General features: G+C 33.6%; 1 pseudogene across 1 annotated transcript in view; it reads left to right on the forward strand.

Moving 5' to 3' along the window:
• The first annotated feature begins 490 nt into the window (after positions 1–490).
• LOC308435770 overlaps positions 491–21,760 on the forward strand; it is a 139,125-nt pseudogene continuing 117,855 nt past the window's right edge. Inside the window, exon 1 of the transcript in view lies at positions 491–574. The product of the transcript in view is annotated as an uncharacterized misc_RNA (transcript). The remainder of the gene's footprint in view (positions 575–21,760) is intronic.

Raw genomic sequence — 21,760 nt, forward strand, 5'->3', positions numbered from 1 at the left:
TAAAATTACTTAAAAAAAAAAAAAAAAAACCCAGCCATTGCTCCCTTCTAGCTATACCCTCCCACAGTTTTTCATCACATTCTTCCTGCCTGCCCCCTGTCTCCTGGAGATATCCCATCACCTCTGCAAGGTCTCTCTATAATCTGGGGTCTCAGATGTCTCCACCTGAGAACAGACAAGGCAAGGCAGTCCTCTGCAACATATATGTCAGAACATCTTTGGTGAATCAGTGTTTTAAAGACCTCAAGAGTGAGCTTAGTTTTGATTGCTGGTCTACCTATGGGGTTTCTCCTCCTCAGTTCTTGTAGACTTTCCTTAATTCAACCACAGGGGTCACTTAAGTATAACTGTTGGGTGTAAGCATGTGCATCTGTCCTAGTCAGCTGCTTGCTGGGCCACTCATTAGTGAAGTGCTCCTCTTTCTCCACATCCTTGCCATTGTGTGCTGTCATCCGAGTTGCTGCTGCTGATGTTGTTCTTTGTGTTAGCCATGATGATTGGTGTAAGACGGATAATCAGGACTGGACAATTGAAGTACACAGTAAAAGTGTCCCAGAATCCCGAGGACAAAGAGGTCAGGTGATTGAGGGCAGTAGAGCAGGAGACTAGGTCTAACTTTTATGTTTCCAGTTTCACAGTTCTGATAAAGATGGGCTGAGAAGTGGCTAGACAATTGACCTCTGAAGAGACAGCATGCCACTGTGGGCAGCTGGGCATGTTCAGTTTTCTATTTATTAAATTTTGTTTTTTATGTTTCAGAACCCAAATTATATTTGTAAACTAACATTGTATTTAGAAGATTTTTATTTTTATAGAAAAATGTGAGTGTAGAAGACAAAAGTTTTCTTGTATGGCTTGTTTGATGTTTAATACAGACTGTCAACTTGACATAATGTAGAGTCAGCAAAGAGAGAAGGTCTGGAAATGCCTGACAGATAATCTTGATAAAGTAAATTGGGATTGGAAGACCAAACTCAAAATAATCTGAACCATTTTGGGCTAGAAACTCAACTGAACACCAGAATCTACCATTTTTTTGGTCTTTGATTACAGATGAAATATGAACAACTGCTTCCTCACAATCATATCATAATTTCCATATATATTTTTTGCATTGTGCTGCAGAATTTTGAGGCAAAACAAATTTTCTTTTGTTACTTTTAAAAGGGTATGTGATTACAGTAAGAGAAAAATAATGATCCATTTAAACAATATCTATTTAAAAACTTATTTTAACTTCATCTACAGTAATATTCATATGTTCCCATTTATTCAAGTTTGTTCATTTGTTTTAAATTCATAGTTTATGTATGAATTCTAGAAAGTTAAGCACAATAGAGTTACCTTCTGTCATAGGCAACCTTTATCTCCGATGGCTTTTCCACTTCCTTTGATTTTTTACTATCATAATTATAATAAAGAATTGTTATTTCAAGCACTTTCTCCAAGTTATCAAAGTTTTGGATACAGAATTGTTTCCAATATTTTTTATCAATTTTAATGATCATAAGATTAGTATCAATGTCATATTTTACTTCTCTGAAAGTATTAATTTTTAAGTTTTTTTTTTTATGTTGTTTGCTACTGTAGCCAGGTTACAATTTTATTAATTTTGCTCATATTTATAAAAACATTCAGGGCCAGTATATTTATAAGTCCTTGCCACACATTCAGAAGAAGCAGTTCAGAGTTCATAAACCAGCATGTATGTGAAGTGGTATGTGATTATAAATGTAATGCAACCTCAGCACTGAGAAAAAAAAAAGTTCCTGGATGCCAGCATAATGGGAAAAAATGTGAGCTCCTGAATCAGAGACATTCTCTGCCTCAGAGGAATGAAGTGCAGAAAAACATAGAAAATCACATCTGATATTCTCACTTATCTGTCACATGTAGGAAAAAACTAACCTCATACATGTGGACAATATACCACAATATTTCCCTCTGTGTGTCTGTTTATCTCCTTGTCTGTCTCTCTGTGTCTTTATATGTCTGTATCTCTGTCAGACACACACACACACACACACACACACACACACAAACACAAACACAGACACAGAGAAGAAGCCGAAGTCTGAATTTTTTCTGTGGTTTTCCTATTGTTCAATTAAATTGATTTTTGCTATTCTCCAAAACAGTTTGTCAGCTTTCTTAGCCTTAACTTTCTTCTGTTTTGCAATTGACTTAGACAGAAATGATCTGAATAAATTACTACCAAGTTCTCTTATTTATACAATACTGTAAATTTGCTTCTAACCACCCTTGTTGTTTACCCCAATATTGATCAGTAGTACATTTGCTGTCCTTTATTTAAAATATTTTAATTCATATCAAGACATTGCTTTAATCCAATATTCTTTAGTATTCTTTCACATGATATGCAAGTACTTAAGGACTTTACGGTTTTTGCTCTCCATTTAGACCTCATGTGGTCTCAGAACATATTTTTATGTGATTTCTTTTAAAATCATTGTCTAGGAGCTAGAGCTCTGAGGCAGACTTTATGGGCATAATGCTTGTTATTGCTGTAGAGGAACAGACTTGATGTCCAGTACTCATGCCAGGTTTCTTATAGCCCACGTGCAACTCTACTTCCAGATTATCAAATGCCCCTCTCCTGTATGCTTAAGCCACTGTATTCCTGTGCTTATACCACCTCACCACACACATAGATATAAAGGCACATATGCATAATAATTTTTATATAAATCCTAAAAATACATCCAACTGTGCTTTATAAACAAAACTAATGGGTTGCAATAGTAAATGTTCTATATGAGATTTGTAATAATGGCTTGTATAAAACACAAATGTTAAATTAAAGTCTTTTTCAGTCAACTCCATATTGATTATTTGGCCATTGCTTCTATCATACACTGAAAGAACAGTGTTAAAATATCTTTAATAACAATAGTTTCACCTGCATATTTTAGCAAGGATACCAGGACTGAAACTATCTTGGTTCTATGACATGAATCCCTTTTTCTTCCTTTTTATTAGTGTCATCATGGAACAACAAGATCTTATATTCAGATAGAGTTTTAATAATTTGTCTTTTAATGTGACAAAACATTAGAATGAAAATTGAAAATGCTGAAGAGAAGAGTGATCCTATAGGAAGACCAGCAGTCTCAACTAATATGGACACTGACATCTCTCAGACACCAGGCAACACACACAAGTTGATACAAGGTCCCTAACATGTATTCAACAGAGGACTGCTAGGTATGGAGTCAGTTAGAGAAGATGCACCTAATCCTCGATAGACTTGAGCTCCCAGGGACTGGATAGGTATGATCAGATAGGGGTGGTAGATGTGGACATCCTCTTGGAGTCAGGGATAGGAGTCTGGGATGTGAAACAATCAGAGGGTGGACCAGGTGGGAGATAAAATTTGAAATGTAAAAAGAAGAACATTAAATAAAAATTTAAAAAGAGAGAGACAGAGATAAAGAAAAAAGAAAGAATGCAAGGAAGGAAGGAAAGGAAAAAGGAAGGAAGAAGAAACAAAGAAACAAAGAAAACAAAGAAACAAAGGAAGAAAATTAGACATGGTATACGGAGAAATAATACCTGCGGATAATAAGTTCCTAGTGTGAATTTTCATGTTCATCTAGACAGACTGACTCCTCAAATTAGACCTGGAAAAAGGAACTTCTTTCATTATGTTATTGTTGTGATTGCAATCAAGACAGACAAGCATTCTGCAGTGCCATGTTAAAGGTCAGGGTTTCCGTTTCTCTCCTGTGGAGAGGTTTCGGGGCTGCTTCCAGGAATTTAGAAGGAGTTCAACATTGGGATTAGGACAAGAAAGTCAGCTCAAGGTAAATAGAGCTGAGGAATATTTTATTCCTTGTATCTTGGGCATCCTGAGAAGTCCATAAACACAGTGACCACAAGGCGTTGTTTAGTGCCTTGTTTTTCCTTGACTGCTTTGTCTTTGATCTATGAAAGGATCCATTCTCTGTGTGTATCTACAATGGTATAAAAGCAGACTGGAAAAAATAAACCTGCTTTACCTTCAGAATTGTCTGGAGCCATGCAACAGTGTTGTCTAATGGTCTTTCCTTCCTTTATGCCCCACTCCCTGTCTTGAGACCCTGTTGGCTGACAGAGCTGGCTTGGCAACTCAATTGCAAATGCAACTGAATTAGATAGTAAGGGGTAGCGCAGTATTCTTCATTCCACCAAATCTGCTAATCCTGGAGAGTTTTCTTGAGATGTTCCGGAAACACTTCACTGTGTGCCTAAAAATATTTCAAAACATTCATTTCTACTTCCCATGAAGGAGAAACTGCCATGTTGTTCTTGGATAATATACTGAGAATACTGGATACTTCCTGTTTTGTACTTTGCCCCAAGACTTGCCTAATTTACAAAGAATAGAGAGTCTCTGCTTTCATGAGGAATTGGGCATTTGTATATCACTTGCTGGCTGTCAAGTTGTGTTCTAGAAACAGATCTCATCTTCTGGGCTTACCCGTTTGCTCAGAGGACAGTGGTAAAAAAAAAAAAAAAAAAAACCTACAATTTATTGAAATGATTCATAACATAACCTAAAACTCAAATGTTTAACAATGTTTTTATTTTTGTCATGTTTGCTGTTTGAAATTTAATATGAATCAATCTAAAGAAACACATTTTTTTTCTACTTGAGTTTTCAGCAATATATGTTTGGGATTTATGCTTGTTCTTGTTTGATTTGTTCAGTTTTATATTTATTTATTATGTTCTATTTTGGAAACTTTTAAAACTAATACTAAAAAATTTTTAGCTCTATTATCTCTTTCTTGGAGTCCTGAGTTTCTCTTACCTCTCAGGTCTCTGGCATATTCTAGAGGGTCTCCCTACCTGTAAATGCCCAAGGTTGCCTGTTTCTATTCTTTCTGCTGGCCCTAAGGGCTTCAGTCATGTTTCCCCCACGCAATATTTACCATGTCTCCCTCTTCCCCTAAATGTCCCCTTTCCCGTTTCCTCCTTCCTCCTCCTGTGATTGGTTTCTTTATCATCTCACTTGGGCCCTTCACCTTGTTGACCTTTCTGAGTTCTGGGGATTGTATCCTGGGTGTTCTGTACTCTCCTGTCTAATATCCACTTGTTAGTGACTCCATACCATGCATGTGCTTTTAGGTCTGAGTTACCTCATTCAGGATGATAATTTCTCCTTCCATCCATTTGCCTGCAATACTCATGATGTTCTCATTCTTAACAGCTGAAGGGTATCCATTGTATAAGTGAACTACATGTTTTTGTATTCATTTGTCTCTTGTAGAACATCTGGGTTGTTTCCAGCATCAAGTTATTACAAACAAGGCCACTATAAACTTGGTGGAACACATGTCCCTGTGGCATAGTGGAGTATCTTTTAGGTATATACGTCCAAGTGTGGTATAACAGAACTCTCAGATAGATCTATTTGCAATTTTCAAAGGAAACCCCAGAATGATTGTCAAGGTGGTTGTATCAGTTTTCAATTTCACCAGCAATGGAGAAGTTTGTTTTTTTTTTTTTTTTTTGTCTTTCTCCATATCCTTGCCAGTATGTGCAAATCATTTTGATTTCCATTTTTCTGTTCCCTTAGGACTTTGGATATTTCTAAGTGTTTGTTTGCTGTTTGAGAGTCTTCTGCTGTGAATATTTGGTTTAATTCTATACCCCATTTTTGGGTTGAGTTATTTGAAGGTAGAGAACTTAGATGAAATGTTAGGAGAAGGAACATATAGAGTCATCAAGAGAGGGGGTGGGGGTTGCCATTCCATAGTCAAAAACTCTAAACTATGATTGTTCTTTCCTGGAAAAAAAACTGCAGGGAAATAAATGGAGAAGAGTCCAGGAAAAAGAGGTCAAGTGACAGGCCCAAATTGAGAACCAGCTCAGGGGGAGAGAGGCCCCAAGCCTGACACTATTAATGAGACTATTGTGTGCTCACAAAATGGGGCCTATAAAGACTGCCCTGCAAAGAATCCAACAAGCAGCTGAAAGAGTCAGATGCAGATAGTTACACCCAACCAATGCCAATGTACAGAAGATGCTGACTCCAGTGACTGAATTAGAGAAAATCTAGAAGAAGTTGAGGAAGGCAACCCTCTAGTAGGAGCAGTCATCTCAAGTAACCTGAACCTCTGAAATCTCTCAGACATTGTGTTTACCAGACAGCAATAACCAGCTGGTATGCAGCCCCAGCACATATACAGCAGTGGACTTCTGGGTTTGGATTCAGCAGGGAAGATGCACCTAACCCTCAAGAGACTAGAGTCGACAGTGAGTGGGGATATCTGGAGAGGTAGTGTTTGGTGGGTGGGAACATCCTGGAAGGTACTGGGGTAGGAGGTATGGGATGTGAAATACTGAGAGGGTGGACCAAAGGCAGGGAATAAAATATCTAGTGTTTAAAATGATTAAATAAAATATAAAATTCTTTCTATATCAAATAGTCTAAACAAATTGAATCTTTCTATTAATTGAGGTAATTTTATAACTTTTTTCATTTTATTTGAGTTATAAAGAAATTTTAATCATTCTACATTCTTTTATTTTTTTAATGAAAATGGTTTGTTTTATTACTTAATAAATCCTGCTTATGTTTTTTTCTGTGGAAGAGTTTTAATCTAAAACCATGTCTGCTTTAAAAAGGGATCACGTTAAAGACTTGGTCTGTTTCATCTGGTTAGAATATAAACATACTGTCTACTCCTCTTGGGTGTATCTGCTTCCTTTTGCTCTCGAGCTTTCAACTATGCTGTCAAGTTGCTAGTGTATGCTCTCTCTGGTTTCTTTTTGGAAGCACTCAGAACTATCAGATTTCCTCTCAGTGCTGCTTCCATTGCATCCCATAGGTTTGGGTACGTTGTGTTTTTATTTTCATTAATTTCTAGAAAATCCTCAATTTCTTTCTTTATTTCTTCTTTGACCATGCTGTCATTTAATATAGCATTGTTTAGTTTCCATGTGTATATGGGCTTTTTGTTGTCTTTGTTGTTTTTAAAGACCAGCCTTAGACCATGGTTATCTGACAGGATGCATGAGGGTATTTCAATCTACTTATATCTATTGAGGCATGTTATGTGACCAAGTGTATGGTCAATTTTGGAGAAGGTGCCTTGAGGTGCAGAGAAGAAGGTATATTCAGAGCAGAAATTGACCAAATACATACAAACAAACAAACAAAAAACATTCAAAGGATCAAAAGAACCAATTTTCTTTTAGAAAATTAACAATACTGATAAACTGTTAGCCAGACTAACTAGAGGGCAAAGAGAGAGCATCAACATAAACAAAATCTGAAAGGAAAGTGGAGACATAACAACTGAAACTGAGGAAAGTCAAGAAATCATCAGATCCTATTACAAAAGCCTATACTCTTCAAAGCTGGAAAATCTGGAGGAAATGGATGAATTCCTAGACAGATACCAAATACTAAAGTTAAACCAGGGCCAGGTAAACCATCTAAATAATCCCATAACACCTAAGGAAATAGAAGCAATCATCAAAAGCCTCCCAACCAAAAAAAGCCCAGGTCCAGATGGGTTCAGTGCAGAATTCTATCAGACATTTATTGAGGACTTAATACCAATACTCTCCAAACTCTTCCACAAAATAGAGTCAAATGGAACACTACCTAATTCATTTTTCGAGGCCACAATAACCCTCCTTCCTATACCACACAAAGACACTACAAGGAAAGAGAATTTCAGACCAATCTCACTTATGAACATTGATGCAAAAATATTCAACAAAATCCTTGCAAATCGAATCTAAGAACACATCAAAATGATCATTCAGCATGATAAAGTAGGCTTCATCCCTGGAATTGAGTAATGGTTTAACATACAGAAATCCATCAATGTAATCTACCATATAAAAAAACTCAAAGATAAAAACCACATGGTCATCTCACTAAATAATGTTTCTGATCGCTGAGTAGTACTCCATTGTGTAAATATACCACAATTTTTGTATCCATTCATCTACTTTATGAAATTCTTAAGAAAATGGATGCATCTAGAGAATATCATCCTGAGTGAGGGAACCCAGTCACAAAAGGACAGACATAATATGCAGTCACTGATAATGGGATACTAACCCCAGAAAGCTCTGACCATCTCAGAAACAACTCAGACTATATGAAGTTCAAGAAAAAAAAAATGAAAATGAAAAATCATTATGCTTAATCTTTACACACCAAAATAACGTTGACTATTTCCAGGTTACATCTTGTTTTACATGTACTTTATGCTCATTGTAACTAGTAAGAATTTAAGGCATACTATCAAAACTTTAAAAAAGACCAAGTACTGACAAAAATGTATTCATATACTGTCACGCAAAAATCCTTTTAAAATCAGTACATTTATCTTTGTTTTTTAAAATAAAGTTGTTCAATTAAAAATAATACAAACATACCACATATTTTTCAACCCTTGGACTGGAATATTCTTGTATTTATTGAAACTTGCTTTGTATTTTAATATGTGCTCAGTTTTATAGAAAAGTCCATTAAGTACATCAAGAAGGTATATTGTTTTTTGTTTGGGCAACAAGTTCTGTAAATATCTGTAGATTTTATTTGACTTGTAATGTAAGTTACTGCAAGCATTTTTTATTTGTTGTATGAATGATCTGTCTATTTGCAAAAGTGGTGTATTGAATTTTTCAAATATCAGTGTCTGGTGATCAATCTTGTAGCAGTAGTAGTTTCTTTTCAAATCTTGCACGTCATTTTGTCTGTTACATACATATTAATCATTACAGTGTCCTTTTGATTGCTTTTTCCATTTCTATTTCTACTCTTTCATAATCTTTGTATACCATTTAGCAGAGCAAAATCTTAAAACATGTTTATGAAAAATTGATGAATCCTAACTATATGTCAAATGTAACTCTATGACTTGTAATTAAGTACAAATCATAAATATATTATGAGTTGGACTTAAGCAGTATTCCATATTCTCTTTATACAATCTATTTAAGAAGCTATTGATTTAGTTACTATGGTATATTCTCATGAATAAATTTCAAAATGATTCTAAAGTTGTTGATGTTTTAGTCCTAAATTTGACTTTATGTTTATATACCATTCATCTTGATTTTAATATAGAAGTTTATATTAGTTTTTAGCTATTTTAAAGTCAAACCATATTTATATTTTTCCTATTGCTCAGTCATAGAACTAACTTTGTAGTAGAAGTACATAATTAATAAAAGCATTTCTTAATTATCAGTGCAAATTTATAGTAATTAAATATATGATGTGATTTATAAGTCAGCTATCATTTATTATTAAAGAAAATATATAAATGAGTTCAGAACCTTTTAGTTCTACTTCTTTTACATCGACTAATTAAATATTCAACCCAAAAGAAGGTTTTATTACTTTTTTAAATGACACCTTATCACTGTTTTAAAGACTTTTCATGAGAGGCTGAAAATATTGAGTGTAACAGGATGTCATAAATGAGTTTTAATGTACTTTAAATTGCAAATCTCTTAAGAGCACTGAGTTACGTTAAAATGATAGTTTCTCAAAAGTAATAGTGCATACCCTCTGGTCTGTATAACTCGATATACATATGTGCAAGTGAATGAGTGAGTGGTTATATAGCCATTTATATGGTTATAAAACGTAGCATAAATAAGTAAGGCCAAGATCAAAACTAGTTTGATAAATATTGTGGTCTCTATCCTTGCTGTGAACTCTAAGCTAAATTCACATTGTAACCTATTTGCAGAGTATGAAGTTTTTAGATTTCTACAATAGCTTTAAGAATCTTTTTAATTTTTATAGATATATTATTGTGTATTGTGCCAGTATGAACATTTATATATATATATATATATATATATATATATATATATATATATATATATATATATATGCACATTTATGTGCTCCTATTATATATATATATATGTAAATGTTCATATATATATATATATATATGTGTGTGTGGTGTGTGTGTGTGTGTGTGTGTGTGTGTGTGTGTGTGTCAAAGACACTATCAGATACCCTGGGAATGGAGTTATGAATAGTTATGAGACAGTGTATGTTGCTGAACAAAACTCATATCCTTTGCAAGAATAGCAGGTGCTCTTAACTACTAAGTCATCTCTCAAACACCAAGTGTGTTTTGCTGCTGTTCTTATTGTTTTATTGAAAATAATGTATTTTCTTCAAGAACTAGAAATACTTTGAGAGAAGAGATATTTCTTAAGGAAATTATGTTGATTGGAAATATTTAAAGGAAGAAGATATATTTTAAGAGGGCCTATATTGTCCATGAAACTCTGGAAAATGTTGCAGATGTTCTATATAGTTTTCTATGAAGAAAAGAGTAATTCTCATGTATGATATTCTCAAATTTTAAGGATAAAACAATAATATGAAAGGGAATATGACTTTTCTGTCAGAACTAAGAGCATACTTGGCTGGCTACCAGAAGGAAATCACAGTTGGATAACCAAAGAAAACTTAATTTTACAAACGACAGTAAGTTCAGAATTGGTACCTGAGCCCGTGAAGAGTATGTCTGCTTGTTGGGCACGTGGAGACTGACAAGAATGTGTGTAGAGAATACAGTAGCCTGTAGTCAGCCTTCCTACTGTCAGGTCTCTACTGTAAGACACAGATAGTCTTTATGTCAATTAGTTTGTTCTCATTTCACAGGAATAAAAAATAAAATGTGCATGTAGATTACTAATATCATCTAGGATTATCATTTGAACTACAAATTAGTACAGAGGAATACCAAGTGTTGCCACTTCAAGGGACAGTTGTAAATCCATGGCTGTTTTGTATTTCATGTGATGTCAGCCAAAAACATCTAAATACATAATATAATTTACAGAAAATAAACACAAACTCATGATATAAAGGTAAAGCCCAATCTCAACTGTGTGGGTGTATATAGACATGAAGGTTCGATTTCACATAAAAACCACTGGATATTTTACTTACACATTAGTATTTACTTATGCAATCCATAAGTGAGGGGTTTTAGAAGTTAATATTTGATTAAAAGGCTCATAATCTCTAAAGGAGTAAACATGAATAGATAATACCCTATTTCAGGAGAAAGACTGTATAAATAAACATATAAATTAAAAAAAGACTTTCATCATGAGATATGGTGAGAATCAGTTACTCCCCATGGAACATGGGTTCCTCAACACACACACACACACACACACACACACACACACACACACACACACACATACTGTAGTTAAGTTGAAAAAGGAAACCAGTTTTCCCAGAAGTTGAACCACATTTATAATTCCAGATACAGATTCAAAAACAAGGCTATGGGTTTTAATGCTAATGCTAAGGACGACTTATATATTTAGGTCACCTTCAGCTACAGAGAGTGTTACAGAGTGGCTACAGTGGAAAAAGGGTCCTTTACCAATATAAAAATACAAAGCATGAAGAGGAAATGTGACAGGCAGGGAAGAAGGAAGGAAGGGAATCAGATAGGGAAGGAAGGAGAGAGAGGGGTCAGAGAGACAGAGACAAAAAGTGTGGAGGTAAAAGGAACACATAGACAGTGTAATATAAGATATACTGAAAAGCGATTGCATTAACCTATGGCAGTCACTATCAGTGACTCCTCTTAATCACCTGTACTCCGTCCTACAGTCATAACCTGTTCCTCTCATTCTTTCCATACCCTCCTTCACATTCTCTCTTTGTCTTTTATGCTTACTTTTCTTTCCTTCATTTTCTTTCTTTCCCATTCTTCCTCTTCCTTGTTTCCTACCCCTCCTCCTTATCCTCCTTCCCTTATTTTACTGACCTACATGGAAGCAGTCCCAACAACTCTGTGATCTTGATTGAAAAAATAAGTCATATTGACAAGACCGTGTCTCCTGAACTTGCCCCCCTATTCTTTAGTTCTCTGCCTTTTCTTGGATGCTTACTTAGCCTTGGAGAGAGTGACTTTGATGTCCTATTTGCCATCAATTACATGACTATTACTTATTCTAAGCTTTTTTTTTACACTTTCAAACCTTCTGTGATAACTTCTGACTGACTAAAATGACTTCTCTGAACAAAACTGAAAGCTCATCTAGTATGGGTATAAACACAAAAATTTAGAAGGCAGTTTAACTACATATTCATTTATTCATTTTGGGCAATATCACCTTTATGCATGGATCATTTCTAACTGCAAGGCATGCATTGTCCAATGAAAAGTGACTCAAATCCAATTAGGAAGCATTTAATTATGCCATAACGTTCATGACACTATCATGCCAGTCAACAACAGCTTAACAGGCAAGGTCTAGAACGTGGTGTGATCCTTGATGGCTATGTTAGTTAGTGTTTCTATTGCTATGAAGATACATGACTATGGCAACTCTTCTAAAAGGAAACATTTAATTGGGGCTTGCTTCCTGGGTCAAATGTTTAGTCCATTACTGTCAAGGCAGATGTCATGGCAGACAATAGACAGACATGGTGCTGGGGAAGTGGCTGAGAGGTCTACATCCTGATCAGCAGGCAACAAGCAGAAAGATACCCCTGGGTCTGGCATGAGCCTACCCTTGTATGACACACTTCCTCTAACAAGGCCATATTTCTAGTAATGCCATCCCTTATAATCTATAAGGCACATCATCATCCAAATCACCAAAAGGCTATCACCCCCATACCCTATAGCAGTCTAACTCTGTTTTTTCTGTCTCCTATTCAAAGAGTGTGGAGTTTTAATAGTCAGGTCTAGTGTAGGGCGGATGGTCCACAAAAAACAAGCATAGTATCTTGTAATGCTTGTAAACTTACACAGATTTTCTGTCCCACACTTAATAAGGACATGCACATCTAGCACTGGTATTTTAGTTTCATGTAATAATTTGTAGAAACAGTTTCTAAGTGTTTATTTTGCCTTTGTACTTTTTTCCTTCCTTCCTTCTTTCCTTTCTTTTTGTCTTTCTTTCTTTTTTATTTCTCTTGGGATTATACATAATACTCTTTCTTCTTGCTTTCCTTTTCTATCTATCTTTCGGGATAATACATTATATTATTTTTTAATTTTGAAATTATCATTTAATAACAGTGTTTCTCCATGCCTTTCTCTCCATCCAAATTGTTTTGCTTGTGTTGTTTTTGCTGCTGCTGTTTTTTGTTATGGTTTTTATCACACCCTGCTTTCTTTCAAAATCTTGTTCTCTTCTCTTTTCCTTAATTGTCATTATTTGCATACATGTCCTAAATACAAGTTATGAAGTGCATGTTATGTGATTTGCGTTATGTTTTTGGCACTGATCATTCGACACTGGACAATCAACTGTTGTATTCATCCCTGGTGAGGACAACTCTATTGCTCACAGATTTCTTTAGTTTCCTGTCATCATTGTGCATGGTTGAGGCCTTATGAACTTAGCTTTATCCTATTTGCCATGTTTGTTGATGTCATCCTTGGGTGATCTATGTACAATAGTACATAGTACTATTCCATGTATGATAGAACATGAAAAACCCTAATGAAAATGTGCTGCATATATGCTACGAAAGACTTCTCAGCTGTTAAAAAAAGTGAAATGATGAAGTTTTCTAATGAATGAATTAAATTAAAAATCTTATTTACTGAGGTAACCCAGTAAATACATAGAGAGACATTGTATATTGTCTTTTATTAGAGGCTTCTATCAAAATTGGTTTCTTAAATTACTACAGGCTAGGTTCTTTCTCTTGCTTCTGACAGTACCATTCTAGAAATAGAAGGAAAGAACAGGGATCAGGTAATCTGGTCAGAATAGTAAAATCCTGGAAGAAAGTTTGGGAAGAAAAAATATTATGAGTATTAATTGAAATTTTCATTTAGCTAAAAAAATAGATACAGATAAATCATACCAGGTTAGATGCTTTTCGTTTTTCTATTACAAGCAGCACAATCAGAGATTTAGCTGATTTTAATGAAAGCATAAGTGATCAATCAATGAGTGTGAAGGGCTTATGTAATCTGATAATTAAAGGATGCATAATTTTTATAATAATCTTGCCCATAAGAGTATCATGAACCTTTGTGAAATGACTGTTTGAGAAACTGACAAGAAAAGTGTTTCTGTAGATTAGTATTTAAAATACAGATATTGTCCTAACCGATGGTACTTTTTCTGATTACCCCAATGTTAACCCAGCCCAGAAAACACAATTCCTATGTGCAGTCATCCTACACCTCAACTATTTTGCATCATACAAATATTTATTCAACATTACTCCTTCTTGGGCATCTTTTGTATATTTATTGAAGAACAAAGGAAAGGGATATTTATAATGTCTCCTTTCCAGTCTACCTGTGTATAATTTTTGGTCTCAAGAAGAATATATCAGCAGGAGCTTTGCATAGAGGGTATCAATCCTGATTTCAGCTCAGTTCCTGAAGTAGTAAACTTGCATCTCAAAACAGAATAGAAATAAAAGTTATAAAACTATGTTTTTGTGCAGAATTAAATTATGTCATTCATCTACCTGAATAGCACACATATAGCAAAAATCAATCACTGAAAGAGTAAGTGCTAGTCAAGAAAATGACTTCTGAGGAAAGCCTACATCTTTTCCAGATAGAAACTCAAATTCTTAAGGAAATGGTGGCAGTTTCTTCCTATGTTTCTTCATTTATAGAAAAAAGTAAATAAAAATGCATCTACACTCCTTCAATTACAATATGCATGTTCACTAATAAAACTGTGATTTCTTTTTTACCTACACCAGATAACTATAAAGGCAAAATTAAGCAATAGGATCCCTTTTAAATACTGAATGCACTACACACACCTAATGATTGGCATTTAATCTCCTTCGCATTACAATCACACAACCACAACATCTGTTAGCAGCAGCAGGCAAGCCACACTGTGAGTAATTGCTGTGGTAACTTCAACACTAACCAATCTTGAACATGACATATAAATCATTTTAAAATCTACTGTATGCAGAAACAATGAAAACATGACAGAAAATCTTAAACGCACACTAACTATACTACCAATCTCTCACCCCCTCTTAGACCCTGCACATATGAATGCAAGTACACACTTCAGGCAGTACAAGAACATTAAATAATTTAGTAAAAGCAAAAAGATATATGGATAAGCTTGAATAGTACCTTCAGTAATTTCATGTGCTTAATAAAGAAAACTGCTCCTTTCCTTAAGTGCATGAAAATCTTTGTGGATTAAATATTTAAGACAGTTGATTATGACTTCATAGAGCCAGCATAAAATTTATAATAGGAATCGAGAATAATTAATTAATATTTTAATAAACATTCATTAACAGTATAAAACTCATTCCTGGAGAATAAATAACAAGTAGAGAAACTTCAACCTGTGGCGACATCTACTCATCTTGTAACACAATTTTCTTTTCTTTTCTTTTCTTTTTTTTTTTTGGACTCCAAAACTGAGTGAATACTACTTTTTATTGCTTAAGTAACCTTCACTGTGATATTTCATTATGGAAGCCTAATAAAGCTAACATATGTGCACAGTACTGGTACAGTATGGAATTTCCATTCACAAGTGATTAAACATAATCCTAGAAATAGCTCATGCCTAGTGGTCTCTTTGGATTGCTAAATAAAGCTTGAGGAATAACTTCTTAAATAATGTGACATACCCTGAGAAGTATGGGTCATGGGTTTCCTTTTTTTAACTTTATTTTAAAAAACAAAGATAAAAGAAAAAATTTTAAACATTTTTGCGTAAATGTATACAAATACAATTGTGTCAGTGCTTGGCTTTTTTTTTTTTTTTTTTTTTTAAGGTTTGATACTCTGCATTAAGGTCTTACTAGTTACAATGAGCAAAAAGTACATGTAAAACAGGATGTAACCCGGAATTAGTCAACGTTTTCTGGGTGTGTAAGGATTGAGCATGACTTATATTTTTTTGTTTGTTTTGTTTTCTTTTGTTTTATTTTTTTCTTGAACTTCATAGTCTGTGAGTTGTTTCTGGGGTAGTCCGAGCTTCTGGGGTTAGCATCCCATTATCAGTGACTATAACGGAGTCTTAAAGTATAACAGAATGTGTGTTTTCTCTTTCCAAGTCATTTTCTTACAGAAAGTTTCGAATTAGTCTAAATAAAACCTTCCATAATATAAAACGTGCAATGATTCACCTTTGCAGTAAATTAAACAAGCTATAAATTCTGGCAGGATAATTACAATAGTGCTGAAGGTTTGCTGGCTCACATGGGATGCTGAATCATAATCCCGTGACTCCAAAGCTAAGACATCTTCTGCAAGTGGTTTAATCTCTTTCTTCGCTATGCTTTCCATGAGAGATGTGGAAAGACATCTGTAAAATCAATCTGCTTCTGCCAAGCCATCAACTGTGAGTAATAAAAATGATACTTTGTATTCAGAATCATCCAGGTACTATGTGAAAGATTGATGTATCTACTATATATTATTAACTGAGGACAACAGTTTCTTTAAGAGAATTTCTGATATATTTCTTCTAGTAAAATATTTCTAGTATAATTTCTTGTAGTAAAATAATATATGACTTAATAAATAATATTTAACATTGATGGAGCTAATAATATTTTGACCATTATTATATGAAAATGGTTATACTTTATCTCTAGCAATCAAGAGCCAAATCACTCCCATCATATTTTCTAATCAGATGAATTACAGTACGTCTTGACATATCATTCAGTTATTTTACAATGTAAATGTTCACTTGAACCTCATCCATATTAGCATATCCATCAGAAAGATCTCTCAACTTAAATCATGAGAACACATCACATAATATAAAGAATATGAAAGCATTTATATTGTGGTATTTGAGGAAATAATAAAATAAAAATCAGAAATAAAAGAGGTTTGTGTAATTTAAGACAGAAAATTTACAGCCTATAATAGAAAAAAAGGAATGGAAAGGAATCGGAATGAGAAGAACTACGGATTTCTCCATGCATATGTCTTGATAACTGGGATTTTTATAAAAAATTGTTGCAAAAGATCCAAAGGCATGTTTGCGGGTCTGAATATGATTCTGACCATTGGCTCATGTATTTGAGTGCTGAGTTACCAGTCAGAGAACAATTAGGAGAAAAGTGTATAGGTGTCTGATGCAACCTTTGTTTTTTACGTCTATACAAGTTTTTAATAATTGAGATGCATTATAATCAAATTTGATTCTTTGATCATTTTAATGCTGTGAACTTTAGTAAAAGTATCTTTTGGTTTATATACAGCACTATTTTAAGACAAATTCCATAACCAAAAAAAAAAAAAAGAAGAAGTTTAATCTCTCCATTCTTTCCTCTCTGTCACTGAACCACTAAGTGATTTCTATCATCATGAATTTTTCCATTCTTGCCAACATATATAATATAATTATTCTGTAGATGCATTTGCATCTGGCTTCTTCTTTTTTCAAAATGTTTATTGATATCTCAACATTGCAGCATATATCAAGTTCATTGTATTTTTACTTGCTGAATAGTAAGCCACTAAATAAAAATTACAAATTTACCTACCTAGGTATCAAACACGAATATATTGGGCTCTTGGGACCTTACGTCTTGATTTCTGATAGTGTAAACATATTCTACAAATATTTAGGTTTATATTCTTATATGGCTGAGTGTGTGTAATATATATATATATATATATATATATATGTATACATATATATATATATCATATATTATAGATTACATGTGATATATATATATATATTTATATATATATATATATATATATATATATATATATATATAAATCAATAGAAGAAATATATATCATATGGTTCCTCTAAACTTAGCTCTCAACATGAAGCGTGTACATTGTTTGTCAAAGAAAATACATCAATTACCATTCCCACCAGAAATTCATCTGGATTCCTTTTTCCTTTTCTCTTTCTTTTACACTTTCTTTCACTCTTTACTCTTTCTAGTTCATCCTCATACTGTCTCTCATCTGCATGCACTTTCCTTTTGTCTCTAATTGGAAAATAAAATGGATTCTAAAGAAGATAATGGTAACCTAAAACAAACCTAAAAGCAGAAGTAGCCAACATATACACAGAAATACATGTTCACACACTTATATATCCCTCGTACAACAATAATTGAAGTCATAATATTTATGTAATATATACAAGTATATACAACAGCAACAAAAAATATACTCTTACTTCACATTATGAGAGAGATAATTTTCCAAGATATCATTGATTTTGTTTTGTGTTGCCCACCTGATTATCTACCGCTGGGAATAGGGCCTACTCCTAAGTTAAACTTTGGAAGCCTTCAAGATTACTTTCTATAATCAGCATAAGAACATGAGATGTAGACAGTTTCAAAATAACACTGAATTTAAATGTCCAATATTAGCTCAAACAATGTAAGCTACTGTATTTTTCCTCCTTGTAAGCTAATGAGTTATAATGTCACTGTTAAGGTCATAAAGTGACAGATGGCACTGTAGTCCAGGTTCACAATTCAGCTGTTAATCACTCACACAAATAACAAAAGCTAGAACAGCCTCTCTGCTGTTTGAACATCCCAGAGCTTACAGAGGAACCTCAGTGAGGCTGTTTAGATTTAACAGCATGTTATTATTTTCACAGATTTCCATTTGATTTTTGTACATTATCTACTCTGTAAGTATCTATACACCCATTCAATTTGTAATTTTATTAAGCTAATATATCTAAATGCATATTAAACACATATATTTCTTTATTATTTTTATGATCAGTACTATGTTTATGGAGAGAAAGATCCAATATTTGCACACATATTAAAGATACCAAAATTAATTTAAAACTTCAATAGATTTTCATATAAAAAAACAATAATCAATCAATGAACATAAATTCTATAGTACGGGTATGCATGAAGAGACAAAAGAAAGTTTCTTCTGTTTTCTAATACTTACTTCTTTTTTTATGAGCAGTACTATGTTTATAGAGAAGAAGACCCAATATTCACACACATATTAAAGATACCAAAATTAACTTAAACCTTCAATAGATTTTCACATAAAAATAACAATCAATAAATGAACATAAATTCTGTAGTAGGGAAATATAAGAAGGAACAAATTAATGTTTCTTCTGTACTCTAATACTTATTTCTTAAGAGAGGACCACTTTTCATACACACAGTTCTCTGTTCATCCTTTTGCTACTCAGGCACAATTTTTCCACTGTAGGAAGCACTAAATCTCCACCTCCCAACCATGCCTTACCCTCACTAAAACTTTTATCTGTAAGAACAAGATGCAAGAAGAATAAAACAGTTTCTAAAAGAAATTATTCAAAATAAAAGGAGCATCCTTAAAATGCTAATTTTACACTCTGACATTTATAGTGTGGGGCAATTACACAGGAGAGCATGAGTCAGAAGATTTGGATTTTCAAATGATCAAAGAGAAGTTTTCAAATTGAAGCCTTGGTCTGGTTAACACATACAAAAACATGAAATATCAGTTTCCTGGAAACACTATATATACTTAATGAACTACTTTATATTATATATAATATTAATATATAAATAATGACTTGAAATTATATATTATTAATATTTATAAAGTTTTTATATGTATATATATATATTTGCATGTATATATAATTTTTTTCCAAGGGAGAAAAAGAAAGATTATAAAACATGCTGTCAGTCTACTGTATGGGAATCTTTTAATAATGGATGAGCATTTTTGTTACTATTGTTTGTAGTGGTGGTGGTGGTGTATTTGTGTTTTCACAATGGTATGCTCAGCTTTAGGTTCTAAGTCATATAAAAGCACCAATACTGACCTATGAAGACCCATGGAAGATGAGTTTCTGAATCAGAATGGAATATTGCCAGGTGTGGTGACATATACCAGAAGAATTTGCTAAAAATCTCAAAGAAGGAGTAATTGGAACAGCAGGTTATTTTGGGCGTTTCTAATAAAGAATAGGCATCCACCACCAAAGTGGCAATTACATATTGTGCCTTATGTGTAAGGTTCTTATTTTTGAAAGGCAGAATTATTTCATTTTTTCTCTGAACCTAATGATTCCCCATTATGATCAAGTAAAATTATTATGCCATAAAATTGCCAAAGTACTCCAAGTCAGTGCTTTATTTCCATATGTGCTCAGTTGAAAGTAATTAGTGTTACTTTAAAAATTATAGCTTTATCCTGTTTATCACTTATGTATACCGGGCAACAGTTTTCATATTAATATTGTATATAGCTACTTTGCTACCTATCAGCTATATGAGCTCTGTGGTAAAATTGTTGGGGTTACTTGTGTATACTATTATATCATCTGCAAATAGAAATGCTTTAACATCTCCATTTTCAATTTTTCCCCCTTGGTCCCCTGAGTTTTCTTATTGCTCTAGCTAAAACCTGAAAGTCTATGTTAAGAGTGAACAGTCTTGTCTTCTCAATGATTTTGGAAGAATTGCCTTAAGTTTCTCTCCATTTAATTTGATGCTGGCTATGTGCTTGTTATATATTACCTTTATTGTTTAGGTATGAGAGTATTATCCCCGATCTCTCTAAGACTTGTGGTGTTGTATTTTTCCAAAGGCTTTTTCAGCATCTAATGAGATTATTATGTGTGGTTTTTTTTTCAGTTTCTTTATATGTTGAATTACATTGATGAATTTTCATATATTTAGCCAACTCCGCATCCCTGGTATGAACCCTACTTGAACGTGGCGGATGATGTTACTGATGTATTCAGTTTGTAAGAATTTCAGTAATATTTTTCCATAAATCTTCACTGGGGAAATTTGTCTGAAGTTCTTTTCCTTTGTTGGAGTTTTGTGTGGTTTAGGTATAAGGGTAACTGTGATCTCACAGGATGAGTTTGGCAGTGTTACTTCTGTTTTAATTTTGTAGAACAATTTCAGGAATATTGCTATTAGCTCTTCTTTAAAAGAAGGTAGGGCAACAACAGCCTTTATAATGGCAACAAATGATAAAAAATATCTTGGTATCACTCTAAACAAACAACTGAAGAACCTGTATGATTTAGTAGGGTTGCTTTAATTTTCTCTCAATTTCATTTAATGTTGGCTACTGGTTTACTGTATATTGCCTTTACTGTGTTTGGGTATGGATCTTGAATTCTTGATATTTCCAAGACTTTTACATAAAGGTGGGTTGAAGTTTTTCAAATGCTTATTTAGCATCTAATGAAATGATGTTCTTATTTTAGTTTGTCTATATGGTGGATTACATTGATGGGTTTTCATATATTGAACCATTTCTGCATCCCTGGGACGAAGCCTAATTGATCACTGTCAATGATTGTTTTGATGTGTTCGTAGATTCGGCTTGCAAGAATTATATTGATTATTTTTGCATGGATATTCTTAAGTGAAACTGTTCTGAAGTTTTTGTTGCTGGGTCTCTTGTGGGTTTTGTATGTGCATAATCATGGCTTCATAGAAAAATTGGGTAGTGTATCTTCTGTTTCTATTTTGTAGAATAGTTTGAAGAGTTTATGTATTAGGTCTTTTAATGACTGCTTCTCCTTCATTTACTATTATGGCAACGTTTAAATGGTTTATCTGATCCTGATTTAACTTTGGCACCTGGTATATTGATGGTTCCTTTTGCCTTACAAAAGCATTTCAGTCTCAGGAAATCTGATTCATTAATTCTATTTTTATTGGAAATTTTATTTACATTTCAAATGTCATCTACTTTCCTGGTTTCCCCTTTAGAAATACCCTATCCCATCTCTCTCTCCTTGATGTTCTAGTATAGAGGAATGCCAGGGTGGGGAGGCATGA

This window comes from Micromys minutus (assembly GCF_963924665.1).
Source record: "Micromys minutus genome assembly, chromosome: 23".
Classification (NCBI taxonomy): Eukaryota; Metazoa; Chordata; class Mammalia; order Rodentia; family Muridae; genus Micromys; species Micromys minutus.